The sequence below is a fragment of the Tauraco erythrolophus genome, chromosome 11, assembly GCF_009769465.1.
Source record: "Tauraco erythrolophus isolate bTauEry1 chromosome 11, bTauEry1.pri, whole genome shotgun sequence".
Lineage (NCBI taxonomy): Eukaryota > Metazoa > Chordata > Aves > Musophagiformes > Musophagidae > Tauraco > Tauraco erythrolophus.
The window spans coordinates 23,424,285-23,445,337 of NC_141475.1; the positions used below are offsets into that span (position 1 = coordinate 23,424,285).

The 21,053-nt window shown below is 37.4% G+C and overlaps 1 protein-coding gene across 8 annotated transcripts in view; it reads right to left on the reverse strand.

Moving 5' to 3' along the window:
• NLGN1 (neuroligin 1) overlaps positions 1-21,053 on the reverse strand; it is a 308,845-nt gene that overhangs the window by 209,724 nt on the left and 78,068 nt on the right. The gene's annotated exons all lie outside the window — the stretch shown is intronic.

The window sequence follows — 21,053 nt, forward strand, 5'->3', positions numbered from 1 at the left end:
CACCAGAAACTATATTTATCCACTTAATTTAATTGGTTTTTGTTGTCGTTGTTACTAGGAATAGCAAAGACAAGAACTGCCAAATTACCTCTTGCATTTGATGCAAGAAGGTGGCTAATAAACATCTTGACAGTTGGTTAAAACAATCTTTTCTGTGAAACGCTAATTCACATTTCTAAGTTCAACCATTTAAGCTCATGCTTCACAAAGATAAGCATGGGTTTGGCTTTGTTCTTTCTTTTTTTTTTTTTTCTTCCTGACACACTTCATTCTTTTAAACAGAACTGTAGATTCCCTTGAAACCTTTGACTACCTGCTGAGATATTTGTAAAGAAACATGAAAATCCATACGTAAACTAGAAACAAAAGTGAAATCCCGGACCAACTGAAGACAATGATTTTTTGCCATTGATTTCAATGGGGCCAGGGTTTCGTGCACAGTATACAAAAGTTGCATTGAATATGGAACTGAAGTTTTAGCTTGGGCAAGACACACAATATCATAATTCCTTGTTTCTATAAATGGCTGGCAATACAACATTCTTTCATGCCCAGCACCTGTATTATTAATGAGTAGTAATAGATTCATCATATTTCCCAATGGGAAAAACACCTGCTCCTTTACTGAGTAATAAAAATATACACCAGAAGGAAAGTCAAAGGCTATTCTGAAAATATTTCCACATCATATATTTTACACACTTACGCACAAACAAAAGACAGTTGGAACTCAGCATTATCTTTCCTTTTTTTTCAGAGCTCTCTCATTTCCATGACATTCTGTAATTTGCATGCAAAAAAGCAATCAGTACAAACACAGGACTAAGTAACAGAAAAAGAAAAAGCCAGCCAAGCACAGAGTAGAAAACAAGAACTTTCTCATGCATAAAATAGCAATAGACAAAAACAACAACAAAAAAGAGATGAACAGTATGTGTTGATATTTGCAGTAGATGCAGGCAAGAGACATGCATTAACTCTAAGCACTATGGAATATTAAAACATTTGTATTTGAAAGGCTCTCTCTAGGTCTGTTATTTTACAGCATATTAGTCAGTCAGCATTAAACCTGTCATTTATAGGCAAAATACCACGTATTCGAGTGATGCATTTAAGAAAAAAAATCATAAAATGTTTGTACCAGGTGCGTGGATTTGAGAAACAGAAACAACCCATGAAGCACCATGATATTTTAACTGTGAATGTAGGAACTGGACCATGTTATTGAAAACCAAAGCTGGATGTCTTAATTACTGCATCAGTCAGGAGTATAGTTTTAAACCCATTCTAAATACAGAACACTAGAATTATACATCATTAATTAAACACAAGCATTGTTATAGTCACACCCACAACAATCATTCTGTTTAGTACAGAGCCTTGGTGAATGCAATAGCTTTTCCTAACACAAGCCCCGAAAATAATCTTTACGATATATGGTACCTAGATAAGGTGACCCTATCCAAACACACGGATTCAAATGTCTTGCTGCCCATCATCCTCATACCAAAGCCACCTTACTTCTGAAAAAATAAAGCTAGAGTAGCAAAGGATGTATGCAAGCAATAACAATAATTTCATGGTGGGTTTTCAGCACAGTGAACAGGAAGCATGGTCTTAAAACTCTAAGAACTATGCACTTAACGGAGTTATGCACTTCACAATGGAGAGTCAGAGACAGCCAAAGACATACAGCCGTACACATTTTTAATGGCTTCTTTTTATCTTTTAAATTTTTAAAAGTCACCAGAATGGAACAAAGTAGCATCTGGAAAGGCAAACAGCACATTTCTCCAAATAACTTGCACAGAGAGGGGCAGTTTCTTTTCTGGATGAAACCAAGACAACGAATGTTACGTGTTTTTAACAGTCGGTCTTTGCGAGGTGTGCTGTACAGATCGCTGCTCCAGGCCCCGGCGGCAGGCACACAGCGCGTCAAACATCGCAGCGCTAATGACTGATCTCGTACCGTCTCCCATTTCACGATACAGCCAAGCATAATTGAGGCTAGCTATTAAAAATAATGTAGGTAATTTTAGTATTTATACAGTTGTGAGTTTCTCTGAAAGCCATAAGAAAATATCAGACCATCTTCCTTGTAATCATGTTGCAATACACATTATAGACAATTCCTTTTGCAGAGGGGCTGACCTATTTTTAAGCTGTCATCGATTACACACGCCTTCTAATACAGCTGCATGTGTGTTTCACAACGCAGGGGCTCTGTTTGCTGCATTCCCTAAGCAGGACAACTCATCCCTGATGGAGACATGTGGCAGACCCACCAGGCACCACTAACGTTATTCTGTTAAGAAAGAGATGAGATATGATTTCTCCAGTCTGCCAATAAAAGGGATCACATTCATTACATCTCGGTAACAGCTAGCTTAAAGAACCACAGACCAAAATGTTTCTGTCAGACTTTCTGCATCCTGGACTTAGGACACTATCTGAGGCCTAGAAACCAAAGCAGAGTGTGGTCCTCATGCACCAGGCATGAAACTACTTACAAGGATGCGATGAAACTTGATCTGTATTTGTAAATCGCTCTGCCATCCCTAAAAGAAACATCAGGGCAAGACTCACTGTTCACACAGCTGTCTAAGATGGCATACAGCAACATCAAGTGGTTCAATCTTGAGTCCTCAAAGAGGAAGCAGAGCTCTGAGCTCAACTGTTTATATCCAGTGTTTTCCATTTCATGTCTGGCTGCTGAAGAAACTTTCTAAAATCATGAAATTAGTATTAAGAGAAGTTCTAGATTAGGCTTCCACCTGTTTCAGCATTCTAAAATCAGTAAGAAATGGCTTTTGCTTTTGATTCTGCAAACAGACTACATTGACTAACAGCATCACTGTGTCTGTATGATCATAAAGACTGATGTCTTGAGTCCTTACACAGGAAAACATGCTGAAATTACTATCAGATAAACAAAATAAAATCTTATAGAAAGATTCTGCAAAAATATAACAGCAATAGCCTTTCTAAGTAAAAATAAATCAGGACTGAAATTGCTTAGTAGGTGTATAATTTTCAGTTATCTTCTACATACTTGAATAAATATTCCATAGAATGTTTATGATTTTTTAAATTAAAGGTATCCCTCAACTAAATTCATTTCTTTAGCCCTGACTGTTTATTCAATATATGATTGTTTAGAGTTCTTCCATCATTTCAATATTCTTCTCATGTAAAAGACACTAATTTTTAAAATACTGATACTAAGACATGATGAACTAGGAACAAATGAAAGAAAAAAGAGTATACATTTACAGAATTGCAATTGCCAAAAATCTTTTGTCTCCAATTACTTTCCACTGTTGTTCCACTGTAGCTTCTCTTCACCTTTCGTGAAGACCCACTTATTCCTCCTCTTTGAGCATTTCACTTACAAAAACGAACATCCATTACAAAAAGATTGCTTTACTCTGTTTAAGACATAAGCCTTCAAATAGATATGCTGATTTATTGTGCTGACCTAAAATTTAGCTGAAGTTTATGTAATAAATATTAAATATCAACAAAGTAATCAGGTACCATAAATAACGGGGGAAAAAGTACACTAAAACCTCTAAAATGCTGATGCAAAGGTGATTTACTTATCAAGAGGCTCTCCAAGGTCTAGTCTCAATGTCGCTGCATACCCACAATGTTCATTAATGCTAAAGAGAAAGTAGACCCCTAAGTCAGTTTAAAAAGCTAAAGAAGTGATTACTGCATTTTATGTCTCCTAAAGGCCATGAATAGTCTTGCTACCAAAGCTAAAGGAAAGCTATGCATAAGAGGAATTCCTAAGGAACTCTTACTCATTTACTTCAAAACTGGTTCTTACATTATTTAAGTATTATTCAAATATTTATTCTATTTGTATTGCAATAAATGGTGAGGAAGTAACGCGATGCATTTTAAAATGTCGATAGTTGACTACTGTATCCTTGCAGATGGCTTTCCTTTGCTCAAAATAAGAGAAATAATATACCTCCTGTCCAGTTAGCTAAAGAGTAATTATGCGCTCAGAAATAATTAAGGTCCAGCTATATTAATTCTGGTTTTTATCATTCTCTTTGATGAAGGACTAAGGTACTTTAGCTCTCAAATACATTAAAGCTGATTATAAATTCTCTATGGTCTTGATTCGGCAGAAATTATCTATGGCCTTTTGGACCACGTGTGTGGGAGGGATGGAAGCTGTGGATGTCATTAGCTTTTCGGCCTGGGAAAGCTGTTCATCATAAAAAAAAAACCCTCATACCGCAAGTTGACACCATTTAGTAAAACCACAGTACAAATCCTCTAAATTTAATAAACCTGTGCTTATGTATACAGCCATTGTTCGGGCCAAAATGTTCTCCTTCGGTAATGAGAAGAGTGGGAAAGAAAAAAAGGACCTTTTACATTAGGTTAAGTAGACTCCATGGATCTAGCAATTTAGAAATCTCTATAGTACTAATCATTCTCTGACTTAAGGTGTCTGTTCAATATGAAGGGAAAGAGATGAGATTAAGACCAACTGCTAAAATACAGGTATTAGAAAAATACACCAAGTGGGTTGCAACACCGTGATATCTGGTAGGGCACACATTAAATGCAAATATATATTTGTCTTTAAACTTGTATACGTGCCTCCGTCCATCGCTATTTCTTCTTCATTAGGTCATTTTTTAATTGAGCATTGAAGATCTGAGAAGTGAAATTACCTCACCTTTTTAGCCTCTACCCTCAAATCCAAATATAAAACAACCAATTCTTTGTTATTTCAATTATCATTTTTATGCAACAGACTCTTCAACTAAAAAAAAACACAACGGTGTTGAATTATCACAGTCTAGCAGATGTTAGCTGAGGCACAATAACATGTTGTACCTATTTGCTTTTTTTTAATTTAAAAGAAATTAATGATGAGTTATAATTAACAATCTTCAGACCTCAACATTTTCAGTGAAGATAATTCAAAAATCAAGTTCTTACATGTTGAAATGGCAACATAGCTATATAATAATGTTTCTTATAAATGTAATGATAAATCAGAAAGATACAGCATAATAGTATCTGATGAATCATTTTATAAAATCATCATCTTCCGTTTGAAAATTAGAAAGCTGTCAGCAAAAATAAAAGAATTAGAATTCTGTCCAGAAAAGAGATTCGGAAGGTAAAAAAAGCCAGCTCGGTCTTAAGATACACCGAACTGAAAAAATATCTTATCATACTTTGTTGCAACAGACAAAATAATCTACTTTATATTTTCCCTTATTACTCTCTTGCTTTCACCACATGCTCACTCCTTTCCTTGTTATTTTTTCCTCCCTTAAATTCCTTTTATTTCCATATTGTACTTATTCGTGGAGTGTATCAGCAGGGCAAAGCCCCAGTCGACTTTGCTTTTTGATGATAACATTTGCACTCATGTTTTAACAACAAATGATGGCACAAGCCTCACATCTCACTACCTGATTTGTGATGACAATCAAGCGCTGTAATTAGAGCTGCAAGTAACTCAAATTTGCATCTGCAAGTGAATGACAGGTGCAAATTGAACCCACAAAAGGGTTGCCAACTTTCTTTGAAAATGTACATGTATAAATGCTTTGTCACTAAAAAAGCTATTCTGACACTTCAAGACTAACTCCTGCTGTGGCTTTTATAACAACATATTGCTGAAGTGTCACACAAAGAATGCCCAATTCCAAAGCTTTTTATTCACAAGATTAATCACAGTGGCTGGATCTTGATTTCCCTTAAATCTGTAGGAACTTCATTACTGAATACTAGATTTGTGAGAATTTAAATGAGATCAGAATCTGGGAATGTAGATAAGAGTTTCACTCCTCTGCTTCCCCTTTTTTAGGTGCAGAAATTCCGTGTATTCCGTGTATTCTCAGACGTGAAGGCACGTTATGTTTGCATGCCCTGTGGAGAACAGTCCAAATGAAGCTTCATATCAGGCTCTCTTTAAATTCTATTTCCTTTGCAACAGGCCACTCTATAAATCCAATTGCCTTTCCTTTTGGTTGCACGATATGCCTTACATGGAGACATGCACAATTGCTAGAAAAGCAGGCAGGGTACAGCTGACTGTGTGAGCCATGGTGTCCTGGGGCCCATCCACGCAGCAGACAAGTTCAGCCCTGAGGATGCACGCAGTGTGCACACCTTATCCCTCTGGACATCTGCCTGCCTTGGGCACCCTTAGAGCATCCCAGCAGAGAGCATTTTGGATGGGTAAAGCTCTGATCCGCTCTGCCCCAACACAGCAGCACCGACACAGTGGTACCACTCACATGAATGAGATTGGCCAGGACAGGTTCAGAGACAGCACAGGAACTTTTTTTCCTAACTTTCCATAAAATACAAAGCTCAACTCCTAGGTGAGCTGCCTGCCAATCCTTGTAGGGCTGCAATGAAAACATAGCTCATGCATGGAGTATACTTAGTACAAGGAGGAAGCAATTCAGTGGAAGAGCCAACAGCCTGGTACGTATTCTAGACAACGTAGCTTCTGAACCACTCTGACTTCTGTTCGAGCCAATGCGGGTGGGGGAATCACATTGGAGAGGGAAGAGAGGAGAGAAAGGCATTCATTTCTTTTCTTTCCAGTAGAAGTAAGGAAAAAACTAGATGCTTATAATAAAGCAGTGGCTGTCCCATCCATTAGAATTATATATGTGAAGAAAAGGATGCTTCCAACAGACCGGGACTCTGCTGGCCAATGCTGACGTAGAGAAACAAAGCCCATGCATTTAACCAGGAACACTGCAGTTGGAATACAAAACTCCAGAGGTGAGGGATGGGCAGGTAACACATGAAAAATGAAGTTTGTAAGCTGTTATATGGCCGTTATCATCAGCATTTACCACTCCAGTGCCACCTCACTTGCTGATATCACAAGTCCATGCAGCTTTTAACATTTTACTTGCATTAATAATTCATATTGTTTTACAGATACTCCTATTCCAGGGTTACATATTGCTATAATGAATTGAATGCAACATTACACAGCTGTGCCACCACCTGAGCTTTCAGATCATGAATCAATTCTCACTCTCTACAGGTGATGACTGCAATCCAGATCCTAATGAAGACTTATGCACACGCTTAACTTTAAGCCTCCAAGTAAGTCAAGAGGCTAAATCTCCTAATAATATAAAGATAGATCCACTACCATTAACAGAACTGCTCCTATTTGCATCTGGGCCAGGAGGTCAATTCAGGAGTAAAAGTTTAGAAGTAACCGGCATCCCAAATTTCTAAATTCCCCTCAGGTATTCTGTGGATAAATCTAATCAACAAATAGAATTGCAATCTCTTGAACATATTACCAAAGCCCTGTGATGAAATTAAATTTTCTTTTTTATAAATGCATTGCTTTTTAGTCTGCATACATACAAATAAAGTGATGCATTTGTTTTCTACAGCTCGCATAATCAAATTGTTTCCTAATTTTATGGAAGATATGAGCTCATTTTAGGCCACAAGCTTTAATAAAATGATCATATTTAGCTCATGCAATAGAACTGAAGATTTGTAATTTTAAGATCAAAATTTTCAGTTCCAAAAGGAAGATTTACAATTGCCATCAATGTATCAATATTAATCTTCACTTTCTTTCAAAGATCTCTATAGCATTGCTGCAACAGCAGCACAAGTCAGGATGCAGTAAGTGCATCCGTTGTATAAGGAAATACAGAGACACAGTTGAGAAAACCACCATCAATCTAGGTAAAACTACTAAGATTTTTTTCTCTTTTTAGCTGCTTTTGTGGGGCTTTTTTGGTGTTATTTTGTTTCAGATAGGTAGGGTGGGTCATCTACAAAAATATGTTATCAGCCTCTTGACTTAAATAGCAAAATATAATTAAAACTATACTTTAAAGAAAATTCATCTTATTTTACTTTTTATTTCATTGTTCCCCTTCTGTTCTCTGACCTGGAACGGAAAAGATTCAGCCCAAAACAACAACTTGATAAACTAACACTACCTCTAGAATCTTGCACCCAAATATCTCTCCCTGGTAAGAAACTAGCCCAGAACAGCAGCCTCAGCAGGGCAGACAGCTTTGGGATTCTTGCACAAGTAATTACCTTTGCTACAGACAAACACTGTCAGTCTGCCTTCTGCTGGAAAAGCCTTCTCCCCAACTAATTCTATTAACTGCAGGGGCTGGTGTTGCAGCAGCTATATAGCTTTGTTTATGGCACAGTTGAGCATACAGTCCAGCTCTCCTGAGACCCAGTTTCATAGACCAAATAGCAGAGCAAAATGGTCTTCATGTAACCATGTAATTGAACATTGCAGAGAAAATCTAGTTAATTGTGCGTAATATTTTCATATAGAGTTCAGAATCAAATGAGGTGTCCCACCCCTCTCCCCAATGCACTTCATGTCATCTGGTTTTAAGCCACGTGCTTTGAGCTCTGTATAAATCACTGTACCACTGCAACTTGTGCAGTATTTTACCATCTAGAAATCCATAGTCATAAATAATGTGCAAGTGTTACTTTCTCAATTTTCTGAATGAGTCATTATCAGCAAAATTTAATTCTCCAGCTCCTCACAGAGCTGAATTTCTTCAGAGAAGCGGTAAAGCGGAGCAGAATGTTTTGTGGTGTTCAGCTGACTCCAACCCTCTCCTCAGAAACACTCAGTAGACAGAGGGGCAGGGAGTTTATAGGCAAAGCACCTTATTGATCAACTTCTCCATCTCCTCGTATTAACTCCAAATCACTGCATTTCTTGCTGCATTTTGAGCAGCGCAAAGAAAATATGACTCTACTGTGAGCAGCCAAGGCAGACGTCCTGTATGCCGAGTCATTCGCAGTGGGATAAATTAGACAGAGGTGCACCCCCCTTCGTTAATTGTAGAGCCTTGTCCTCAGCATTGGCCAGGACTTGCCAATCATCTACTGCTGATGCTGGTACCCAAGTCACAGAGTTTCCTTGGTTTTGCTATCATATCCAGGTTTGTCTCTTGCGATCACAAGGGTAGAAATAGCACTTCTGATACTTTACATCTATCTGCCTGTACGGTCATATTTAAATATTTTAAAACATTGACACAACCAAGTTTCTTTCTGGAAGGTAAAAGGTGGATGATTTTCTTTTAGTTATATATGGCTATATAGATATGTCAGTACACGCATACAATGTATACACAGGCAAGTTCTCCTAGATGCCTTTTTGACACAGAGAGATTCTTTCTCCAGATTTGAAGCTCTGAGCATTACTGAAATATAAATAGAAATACATTAAAAAATAATAAATACTGATACTAGTAACCTGGTGTGCAGAATCACAGTCTTTCCATTAACTTGGATCTTAAAAAGAATAAAGATACTTCAAGTCAAATGTTCCTCCACTATTCAAAGCTTTCAAAGCATCCTTAAAAGACCATTTAATTGGGACTGTGGTCACCAGCTTTTAGAAACATAATTATATCTACTCTCATTACCACACCTTTTGACAGGATCAAAGTGCACAGCTCTGAGAACCAGCGATGGGAGAACGGAGGGGGCAGCATTTATGTAAAAGGCTGTCAGAAGAAAAGTGCCTTGCCTCACTTATTTTCTCATATTTACATACTGCATTTTTAGAAGAGCATAATTTTAGGCAGGAAAACTCAAAACATCTCAGCAATGGCGCAGTCACAAAACAAGAACAGCACAGCCAGCACTTGAAGATTAGTAGGATCAAATACTTGTAATAAAAAAATCATTTTCATTTTGACATGTTTTCAATTTTAGTGTGGAACTTGTTTTGAAACTACAGTCGACTTGCTCTGCATGTTATATTAAGGATTCCCAAATGGATAGATAAAATCCTTACACCGAATGGAGCATGAAAAGAAATCAGCATATCACTTCTAATCCAGCAGAATTTACAGACAGGCAGCGATCCTTGGGACCACATATTTGCACAGCTACTGTCGACTCTCATATGGACAGAAGGCTCGAAACCCTTCCAGTAGAAACTTTGCCTTCATCCTCACTATTTAATAATTTAATATCTTAACACAGAAGCGGGTGAACAGGAAACGATCATCAAAATAAAATAGATTTACAAAATGTCAAGTCTAGGACTACAATATATTATTTACAAAAAGCATAGCAAATGTAAGAGCAAAATGTCAGAGTAGCCCTTGCTTCCATTCTCACAACAGCCATTTAGGTGAGAGTTGATGGGTTTGGGACAATATGACATTTCTAATTCTTTATCTGCTGACAATAACCCTGCTCTCTGGAGGAAAGCAACAAAATGCACAGCAGATAAAAGCATAACATTTCTTAGCATTGGACAAAAGGTACTCACTTCCATTTTTATTTATTTTCCTTCTCAGAAGTCTGCTTGTTTAGGATCACAGTATGGGCACAGCTATCAGCATTTTTATACTGAGCTATGTTTCTCTTTTTTTAAGCTGATCCTAGTGGGGTAAAAGGTCCTTTCTTTCCCCTAACAAATACAGAGAATTTACATAGCACGAACTAAGAAATTATAATGACTGTCTGAAGTTTCATGCATGGTCCTTTTGATAATGAAATCAGCAGCTAAATTAAATATGGCATTTTGCAACAGCTACACACAACAGTTAGTTTATACTAATCCTTTACAATAATAAAGGTTTGTTTGTTTAAGAGTAGTCCCCAGTATGACCAGAATATCTTCTGTTTAGAAAGTAAGCAAATCTATGAGGAGTAGTTTCAAGAATATTTGAGCAAGCAGTCCTTAAGACCCTTTCCCAAATCAATCAAAGTTACCAAAAAAAAAAAAAAAAATCACAGTAATCCAAGCTCCACCCTGCTGAGCAGAATGAACACCCACAGCAAGAATAGCAAGCTACTGACATCGGAACAATACTTTATCAAGCTACCAAACAAACTGGGGAAAGTGAAAGTTATTCCTGTAACAGATAGCTAATAGCCTGTTCCTATGGGGCAGCAATGATTGCTTTTGCGTATAGACCCAACAGTAAAGACAATCTCAGTCCTTGCTTTCACTTCAGCATCAGGAATGAGTAATTTCCATAGTAGGAAACAACATTTTAAATTTACCATTTTCCTTTAATATTTTATTTTGTTAGCATTGTGGATTCAATAAAGTTTTGGTAATGTCAGACAGATTCATTCCAGCTCCTCAGCTATGGGATTATTAACTAAACTGTAAATGCAGGGTATTTAATGTAGACAAATGGGAACAATCCAATTAACTTCAATGGATTCTGAAAGCTTTTAACTCACATCTTCAGATATATAGATGTGCTAAATGTATATTAACTTCATGATTTAGGAGAAAGTTTTAGAAATGTATGTGGGCATAGATGACTTTTACATTCATTGCTAATGTGAGAGTTAAAAATAACTCTTTCTCCTGGAATTTTCTGTGTACAATTTGGGTATATCTGATGGAGAAAGACTAGATGCAGATATAATAGTTTGAAAGCAAAAGAGAAGGAACCTATTACTGAGAGCAACTCCCTGAAAATACATATTGAACTGTGTTTACTTTTCTTTTATTGGTGAAATCTGGTTTCCTGGAAACAATACTGGTCAGGATCACTGATCAATGATATTCAGTAAATCTTTTTATGTTAAAAGTTTTTGATAGAGTAGTTCCATTCTGTTATCAGTTATGCAAGCTTATACTTTTTTGAAGTAATGATTACAGATGTAATCAGACTTCTTTATAAACAAAATACGAACAAACTGCTTCATTTAACAGAAGAAATTTAATAGTTTTATATTGTCAGAAACTGTTAAAAAGCAGAGTTGATTTATGTTTCAAAGTAAAGCAGTAGAAATAACTTTGCTATTAGCATTATTTGTAAATTAAAACTACTTACAAATAAGGTTATTATTCACTGTGATTTTGGACAAAGCTCCAAATGTTTGCGCGCTGAGCTAGGCTGTGTCCTCAGTTTGGAACTGCTTTCACAGAACGTACAGGACTTTCTCTTGACCATTCTCCTTCCCTGCAAGCCTTTCAGCTTAACCTCTGACTTCATCCCAACCCATTACATACCATTAGTATACAAGTAACTTTGAGTTTTGCAGACTTCCAACAGGATGAGAACTTTAGCAGACTGCAGCCACTCACTGCAATAAGCTGCTTCCCAGTAACAGCTGTATGATTGACATCAGCCCAAACCACACCTGAGCTGGCCGTCCTGTACTCTGAATAGCACACACCGAAGCTGAAACATCAGAGATGGTTCTAATTCTGTTGGAGGGCTGGGAATAACAATGCAACAACTAGCTTACAAGCACTCAAAGAGCCTAATGTATAGTGCAATCAAACACACATTCCTTTGCAGTTTCAATATATCCTTTGTCTTTTAAGGTGTCATTCTCTGGGCCAGTGTCTTCTGCTGGTACCACTGATGAACAAAGTAATTTATGCCACAATGTGAGCAAGTCAGAATACATTCCATTAGTGATTTAAGTTCTACAATGAGATATCCAAATTAAAGGGAAAGAGTCATAACTTTAGGAGTTACAAGCTTCAAACTCTACAGACTAAATGTAGTTCTCCACATGCGAGCTGGGTGTCTAAACAAGCACGGACCATGCCCATCACAGACTTTTCAATAAGCAAGGATCACATAGATAATGCAGCCCGTGCTGCCGACAGAACAACATCGTACTCTAATGTAGACCCCTACAGCTGTAGGCAACACGAACGTTGGAGCATTCCTACAATATCTCACTTCAAATTACCATGGGTGTTTGGACAATTGGCTCACGCAGACAGCTACAGGGTGACTCCTGCATGACAGTGTCTTAATCTGGAGCTGAATCCCGCTCCCAGTTTCCAGAAATTAGAATTAGACAGACATGAACGGTGAGGAATACACATCCCTCACATGAATCACAGGAAGATTTTTTTATTTCCCTCATTGACACAGTCGATTTTATAGTTTTAAAAAACTTGTCAGTTCATTGTTAATTATTGTGTGGAGTTCATTTCATGCAGACAGGAAGAACTGGATGTATAAACTCATTAAAGTGAACATACTGTGTAGCAGTACACCTATATAATAGTCTGTTACTCTATTGTCTTGAATATTAGCGCATGTCATGGAAAGCACAGATGGGTGATTCAAATCAGTATGTGTCATATGCAAAAATCACTGAACCTTTAAAGTCTTCCAACTAGTTGCATCTGTCATATCTATTATGTCAAATAATAAACCACAGAGCCTATTTTGGGTTTCAAGCTTGAATTAAAGGTCCCTAAGATCCTCCCCTCCCATCATCCTTCAGAAGAAAAATTACATTACTGAGATATATGAAGGAAGAACAAAATACCTAGAAACCTGTACCATTTTGGTAGCAAGAGGTTTCATTTACATCTGTCTTGTTACAACCACTTGCTCAGACCAAAACAACGTTCAATTTCATACCCACTTACTAAAACTTCTCACTTGAAAAATGTTCCAACCTCCTTTTGCTAAAAATTTGCCCCAACATTTAATTTTAAATTTAAATTTTCTTAAAAAGAAAATTATATATTTAGTGGACCACAGTTGTCTGGAAAGTACATATTTGATAAGCATACAGTAGTAAATTGAAAAATGAGTATGATTTACTTGGTGAGTCACAATGAATGTCTGTAAATATGTAACCAAGTTCTTTACTACAGACTAGTCTTGCAAGCTGTATTACATAGAGATCATACCTAAACATATGATTATCACCCCTGAAGAAGAATGGAGGCCAAAGCTAACAGCTCCCATCTTCTTTATTGCTGTCATGCTTTTGGTTGATGAAGTCCAGAAATAAGATACTGTCAAAGAGTGCAAATATTGAATGCAACAGTTTAACCTATTTGGCAGAACAGAAATCCCATGGCATGGCAACGGGCAGCCCCTGCTGTAGATAAAATAGCAGCTCCATTAAAGCTAGGCACCTCAGGCACTGGCCTGGCTATGAACAATGGGAATGGTTCTGGCATCCTGCAGCATGCTCGCAGATGCTCTCTCCTTCAGGCCCTGTAAACATGCGTTTGCCTGGTCATGTGTCAGGAGAAAACATGGATGTTGAGTCTTGGGGAGGAGGCAGAGTGGGCAGAATAAGCAGGAAGAAAGTTCACAGACATCACTCCATCCAGGCCTTAGTGAACAACACAGATTAACAAATCAGTATTCAGTAGGACGATTCTGCTTATCAGGTTTCCCTCTCAACTTGATTTTGAACAAAATTGGACAGAACAATTCTAAGCAGTACCAAGAACCTTTGGATTTCCTAGATTTCAACATGAGGAAGCAAAAAGGAGGGCATTTTGCACGGAAGGAAAAAGAGGGCATTTTGCATCAAGTCATCCTCCATCTAACAAAGATATTTGAATAATTAGCACAGTGCATTGCCAGGAACATGACATTTCAAAATCAAATCTGAAAACATATCCATTGATAGCATTAATTTAAGATAATCAGGTGACTAATTGGGTGACTAATAGCATTAGTGAATAGGAAAAGAAGTTGAGATTGTAATCAGAGGCAAATCTCAGCTTCTAGAAATGCACTAGGCAGAACACTAAGCCATAATGATCACACACTTGCTTCTTATTTGCTAATACAAAATGCTGATGTGTTGGAAATTGAAAGTATGTTTATTGCCCTCGTAAGCCATTAAGCTGTTTTAAGTTTGTTGTTTTCTTATAAATTAAAGGAAAAAAAAAAATCAAACTTTTCAGAACAGTACAACCCAGGCTCAAAGAAGGCATTTCTTTGAGCAGTTTCTCATAGAAAGTAAAATAATGAAATGAGAATCAGCTCATGTACCTAAGGATGGTACATGCTATACAGATGGGAAATCAAGGCTATAGTAATAATGTGGCAAAGCACTTAAGATTTAAATATTTGAGCGACTTTATATACACGAGTAACTCCTGTGACTGTCATTAGATTCATCCTGCTTAGATGAACAGGATATTCAGAAGAAGTTTCAGAGAAGGTAATTCAGAGAAGTCTCAAAATGTACTTTAACAAGATAGAAGAGAAAGGAGATTTTCTGTAGATAGTTGCCAGCTGACTGTTTTTAATTATTTTAACAATGCTAGTGCTTTCAGTTAGGTTAATAATTATATATTATAGTACCTAAAGTTCTGTGTCGAATCTTCTAAAAAATGAATGTAAAGTTGAAAAATTATACTTTAACCATGCCTTTTTTTGCTTAAATATTTTGCAGGACCAGGGATTAAGAAACTGGATAGCAGCAGAATGCCAGGTAATCAAGAAAAAAATTACAACAGCTAGTCTAATTTTAGGACATACTAACAAATGTAAATTAATATTTTAAATTTTATAAAATCATTTCTCCTTCCTTCTTTCAGTGGTATGATAGTATAGTAAGCTCTTCCAGTATGTAAACTTATGAGAATAAATTCACCATCATGTTTAACACATTAAAAATTCCATCATTTACTAATACTTGAATTAGTCAAAAGCTAATTAGCATACGTGAAAGGAAAACTGAAGTTACTTCAGCAACATTTGAAATCTGTTCTTTTTTAAAAAAACACCCAGACCACACATTAAAGCCCACATTAAGATGACTATTAAAAATGTGCTACAGATTGCTTCCTTACTTGTGAATAGTAATGGACTGACGCAGTCAAGAAGAATTACAGAAACTTTTTTTGTCTAGTTAAATCCGCAAACAAGTGAGGCAGCCAGCTGCTGTACGGAACCTCTTACATTACAACATGGTAGCTGGATTATAAGGGGGGAGGTGTATTTACAACTCCCAAGCCATTTTAGTAAACCATGACTCCCTGATTACGTGAAATGCCCCCAAATGGATATAAACACAGTCTTTTCTAAAAATGAAAAAGCCAGAAAGGCAAGGCAAGACAAGGCCCATATTACAAAAGCAAGTTGCAGCTATGCCCTACTTTACAAGCCTAAGTGGAATTCACGTGATTCATAAACCCCTGGTAGCCTTTTGTAAAAGCATGAATTTCTGGTTTGCTGTGTTTTCTGAAACACGCACCAATCCTAGGTCAACATTTTACTATTAAAAATAAGCAGTTCACACAGCACTCAGATGTGTCAGATCTTCTTAGAAATATTGCAAGCACTTGCACATATATAAAAAGCATTTTTCAGAAGCAGTTGCAGCATTTTATTTTTGGAAGAGTTAAAGGATAAGAGTAACTTTAGATGCAGGTTTCCTTTGGCTTTAGAGGATGAAAGGGATTAGTGGAGGGTCACGAGAAGGATGGAAGAGGAAATGGAAATAAGGGGAGAGTGCTATTGGATGTATCTTATCCTTTCCCTAGGCAGTGGTTAGAGGTGTTTATGAAAGCAAAAATGGATTGACAGCTTCTTGCCACGTTTCCAACAGTTATTCCAACAGAAAGATGAATATGGTCTAAACAGGATTTTCCTATTCCCTTTGTTAAAAGTAAGACTAAGGCTGTAATGTCCTTTATAGAGAATTTGATTTAGTGTAAAACTCTTAGCTCCTTCAGGCTAAGAGATACTGGAGTGTCTGGGTAGGACTCTACATGCTTCTTGTTTTATTAGAGAATTTGGAATGAAGCTGAGAAATGTATACCATGCAGTTATGCGCTGCCTTTTCGGAAAGAATATATAGTAAAAAGAAGATTGCTAGTACTCCTTGAGATTCATGCACTGAAACACTGAACTTTACGACAATTCAAATTATTATAGTCAAAGCTATAGCAACTGCCTATCAAGTACTTAGTACAGACAAATGATTCTCCATCAAGCACATGTTGCTGTAGTATCATGTTTTAAAATGTCATTAGGATGAACAACATAGCCATAAGGGTAGGATTGAGTTTGGAATCCTTTCTATTATTTAAAAATAAGAATGAATCGTGTTCCTAGGGACATCATCCATACAAAAAGTCCTGTCGGGCTGGAAAACCTCCCACTGCTAATGCAGATCTTTGTACAAATAAGGGCAGTGGGCAACGCAAGATACTCTGCTCTTCTGCTGCACAGGTAAAAGAAAAAAAACCACATTTGTAAGAGCATAACTCATTACTCCATGAATATTTGATAGACTTTGCAAACACAATGCACACTAGTATTGCAACAAACCAGGTTTTTTAAAAGCCTGCATTAATTTCATTTATAATAGAAAGCCTTTTCTTAAAAGTATTAAGCTACGCACTTTGTGAGTCATCATTCCAGATTTGGAAATATAAATACATTCAAAACAATGCTGTAATTAATGTCTTGTTAGTCGGTCTATGCATAATGTGAAAGGTGAAGAAAAAACTCTATATAATAGATCTCAAAAGCCAGTATACTATCACTCATTTTCTAAGAGGGGAGGGAATTTAGCATTACCTGGTAGGTCTCTGGGCCTGCTAAGCATATAACGAAATAGTACTGGGAGTAATGTGTACGTTTCTGACTATCAGATTATAGAAACACAACGCAAAGATTCAAAATACACAACAGATGGCAACCGAAATGAGTCAGGTTCTGTGAATGTAAGACATGATATAACTGTGCTAAAATTAATTTCTAGACTTCAGAAAACAGGAAACTGAACAGATACGTAACAGAAATGAGAAAATAAACAGATATTCCAGTGAACCATTTCAGATTAAACCTAACATACAGGCATCGTATGGTATTAGTGGAAAAACAGGAGGAAGGACCTACTGCAGAAGCAGTATGTTTAAAGACTGAACCTAGGCTTAACATAAGGTGACTTAAGCATAATTCTTCTGCAGCATGGTCAGAAGCAGAAGCTTTGTGCAGCTTTTAAAGGCTGAGCAGAGGGAAAAGAAAGTCAAATGTTCAACTACTGTACAAATTTAACATCAATTACAATATATAGGGTCATACAGACTCTGGGTCTTCTGAGATCTGAGCTAGCACTAATTGGAGAAATTTTCAGAGGCACAGAAGGGAGTTAAGCACTCTGTTTCCACTGTCTATTGACCCTCACTTTCTGCCTTCAACATTTCTTGTGGTTATTACTGTTCTTACAATACTCTTGTGTATCTGAGTATTTCTAATAAATTAATCAATTTACGATCACAACTCACCTGTGAAGTACAAATGTTTCTGCATTTCCATTTGGGAGAATGGAAAACAAGCAAGCAATGAAATAGTTTGCTTAAGGCCACATAAGTGTGGCAGGAGTGGTTTAAAAATTTCTCATCTCATTGTGCATTCCTCTTCACCAAGCCTGTACACACTGAGCACTGAAAAGCGAGATGCATTTCATCTACCACCTGTGTGGTTTGCAAAAAACAAAGAGCATCACTTTTAAGAAGGTTAATAGCACACTGTTTATTTCTACACAATTTTGCAAAGAAGTGAGGATACTCTAGTCATTAGTGATTGGTTTTTAATAGTTTTGTTTCTGGGAAAAGTGTTCAACATCCTTTCCTCTACATTAGTCTATCAGTATCTTAAGGCAACAGCTATTACACAGTGTAGTTTTTCTTATTCCTGTTTCTGCTAAGTCCTTTCCTTCCAATAAACACCAAGCAACAGATTTCCACCACTCCCTCAGTCATTTACACTGAGCTTTGACATTTTCTGAATTTTTTGATGACCTTGGGAAAAGTAACTTCATTATTAACACAGAAATACAAGGCAGACATCAGCAAGAAATTATAGTCTAAATGGTTTCTTATGAAGCCTTATAATTGAACCTCTCTATTATAAAAATTCTTGTGGTGGAACCAGGCAGCTGCTCGCTCACCTTCCACCCACAGAGACAGAGATAGTTCAATAGGACAGGAAAAAAAAAAAGGAGAATAATAACAACAACAGCAATAACAGAACACACAAAAGTGATGCACAATGCAATTTCTCATCACCCGCTGACTGAAGCTCAGCCCATTCCTGAGCAGCAATTGCGCCGCCCCTCAGCCAACTCTCCCAGTTTATGTACTGAGCATGACATCATACGATATGGAATATCCCTTTGGTCAGTTTGAGACAGCTGTCCTGGCTATGCTCCTTCCCATCCTCTTGTGCACCTGACAGAGCATGGGGCTGAAAGTCCTTGACCGCTTAGCAACAACTAAATACATCAGTGTAGTATCAGTATTGATCTCATACTAAATCTAAAACCGTAGCACTGTACCAGCCACTAAGAAGAAACTTAGTTCTATCCCAGCTGAAACAAGGACAGTTCTCAAAGTACAATTAGACTTTTTATATCCACGGGAGGTGGAGGCCCTTTATCTTTTTTCTGCTGTTAATCGCTTTCGTCACCTGTGTGGCTTCAATTCTATGATTCTTTTTACAATACCAAAAATTTGGAAAAGTTTCTTTTTCTACTCCCCCAAACGGGAAATTGTTAAAACATTGGAAAGGTAAACATCCAAACACTACTACTTATACTGCTTCATTGCCTTTCAGAGCTCATAATAATGCTTTCCCACTTGGTTTTAGTCACAACTACTCAGCACAGAGTAATCTCACTCTGTATGAATAAAACCAGTTATTGCACAGTACAGCACCGATAACATCTGCTGCTGTGCACTGGGCAAGCATGAGAGGGCTGTACCCTTAATATCCGTGTCGAGCCCTGTTCTGCAGGCTTAAGGCAGGTGTAATGAGTGTACAACCAATGCTGACTTGTACACAAAGATAAATTAAACGTGTTTTTCGTGCTTTTTCACTGCTGCCCCTTATAAGATACACTAAACCGTGACACAGCACAGCGATATCCTACTTGGAACTGCAAATTCTTTCGCTAAGACAAAGTACAGAATGTCTTCGTCATCTGAGGTGCCTTCCACGGGGGACAATGTCATGCATGTGTCTTGGACTTGCACACGTGGTCTCACAGGTCATTTCTATCTTTCATTTTGAGGAGCCTGTGGAGGATCCGTTCTGCCAAAAAAACGTAACTCAAGCTTAATTGACAAAAAGGTCTCTGCAAAAAGCACAACTAGCCGAGCAAAGCTAGGCCCGCAGCTGTATCAAAATGCGTACGTGGTACAGATGATACTGCTCAGGCGACACTTCCCCCTCATTCAGACTCACCCTCAGTCTCCCACACTTTGGTCCTGGCAGGCTCCTCGTGTTAGCACTTGTGTTCTTTTGGTAAGGTCTGAAATAAGAGAGCTTTTATTTTCCTCCTGCTAACTGGCTGAGAAGTATTTTACAAGGCTTGCTGAGAAAGAGCTATTGTAATGTTTGAGTCACTACGTGCCACCACAGTGAAAAAAAATTAAGCAAAACCTCCAGCTTTTCTGGAAACTATGTGGAATGTATCAATGAATGCATCCCCTTTATTTCCCATGCCCTGTCAAGGCAAGGCAAGCCTCTGCTACCGGGTCTGATCCAGAGCCCAGATGCTCATTTTAAATACTGCAACTGACACACCTGCTAAGGGTGAAACTCATTTGGAATGTGCAAAAATGTACTTCTTCAAGACCATGTCATGCAAATCACTTTGCATCCTTCCTACTCCTCCTTTTTCCTTCTATTTCCATTTTAAACTTTCCAAATTTCTGCTGGTGTCTTTAAAACGATCTTATAATATTTTTTCCTAATGTTTCAAATTAAAACAAACACACACACACTTCTCTCCACTTTATGGAAAATTTTAATAAAAGTGAGGTTTCCTGCAGCTGTCTATCCACCCTTCCACTGTGGTTCTCCTTGCTTGTTTTTGATTTGAATATTGCTCTGACTGCAGCAGACAGAATTATCTTCTATTTGCAACCAATTACATCATACTACTGTGTCGATAGAGTGTTCTTTTATCTTTATTTTCAGGTCTTAGTATCACATCAATCCAAATCTCACCACACTTATGATTTTGGTTCTGTATTTTGTTGTTTCCTGTTCCCTTTGGGAAACCTCTGTGGCTTATCTTTGTGTGCTACTCTCTCTTTTGAAGTCCCACCCTAAACAGCGTTACACTGGTATTGCAGGAGTACATATGAGAATTGTTTGCACTGTTCCCTGAAAGGGTAAGTACAGATGGATAAGAAAAGGAATCAAGATATTAGGAATTAAATCCAGGTCTTTATCATTGCTGTTCAGAACACTTTATCCTAGCAATTGACGATTAACTTTCAATTCATCATTACAGTTGCTAAACCA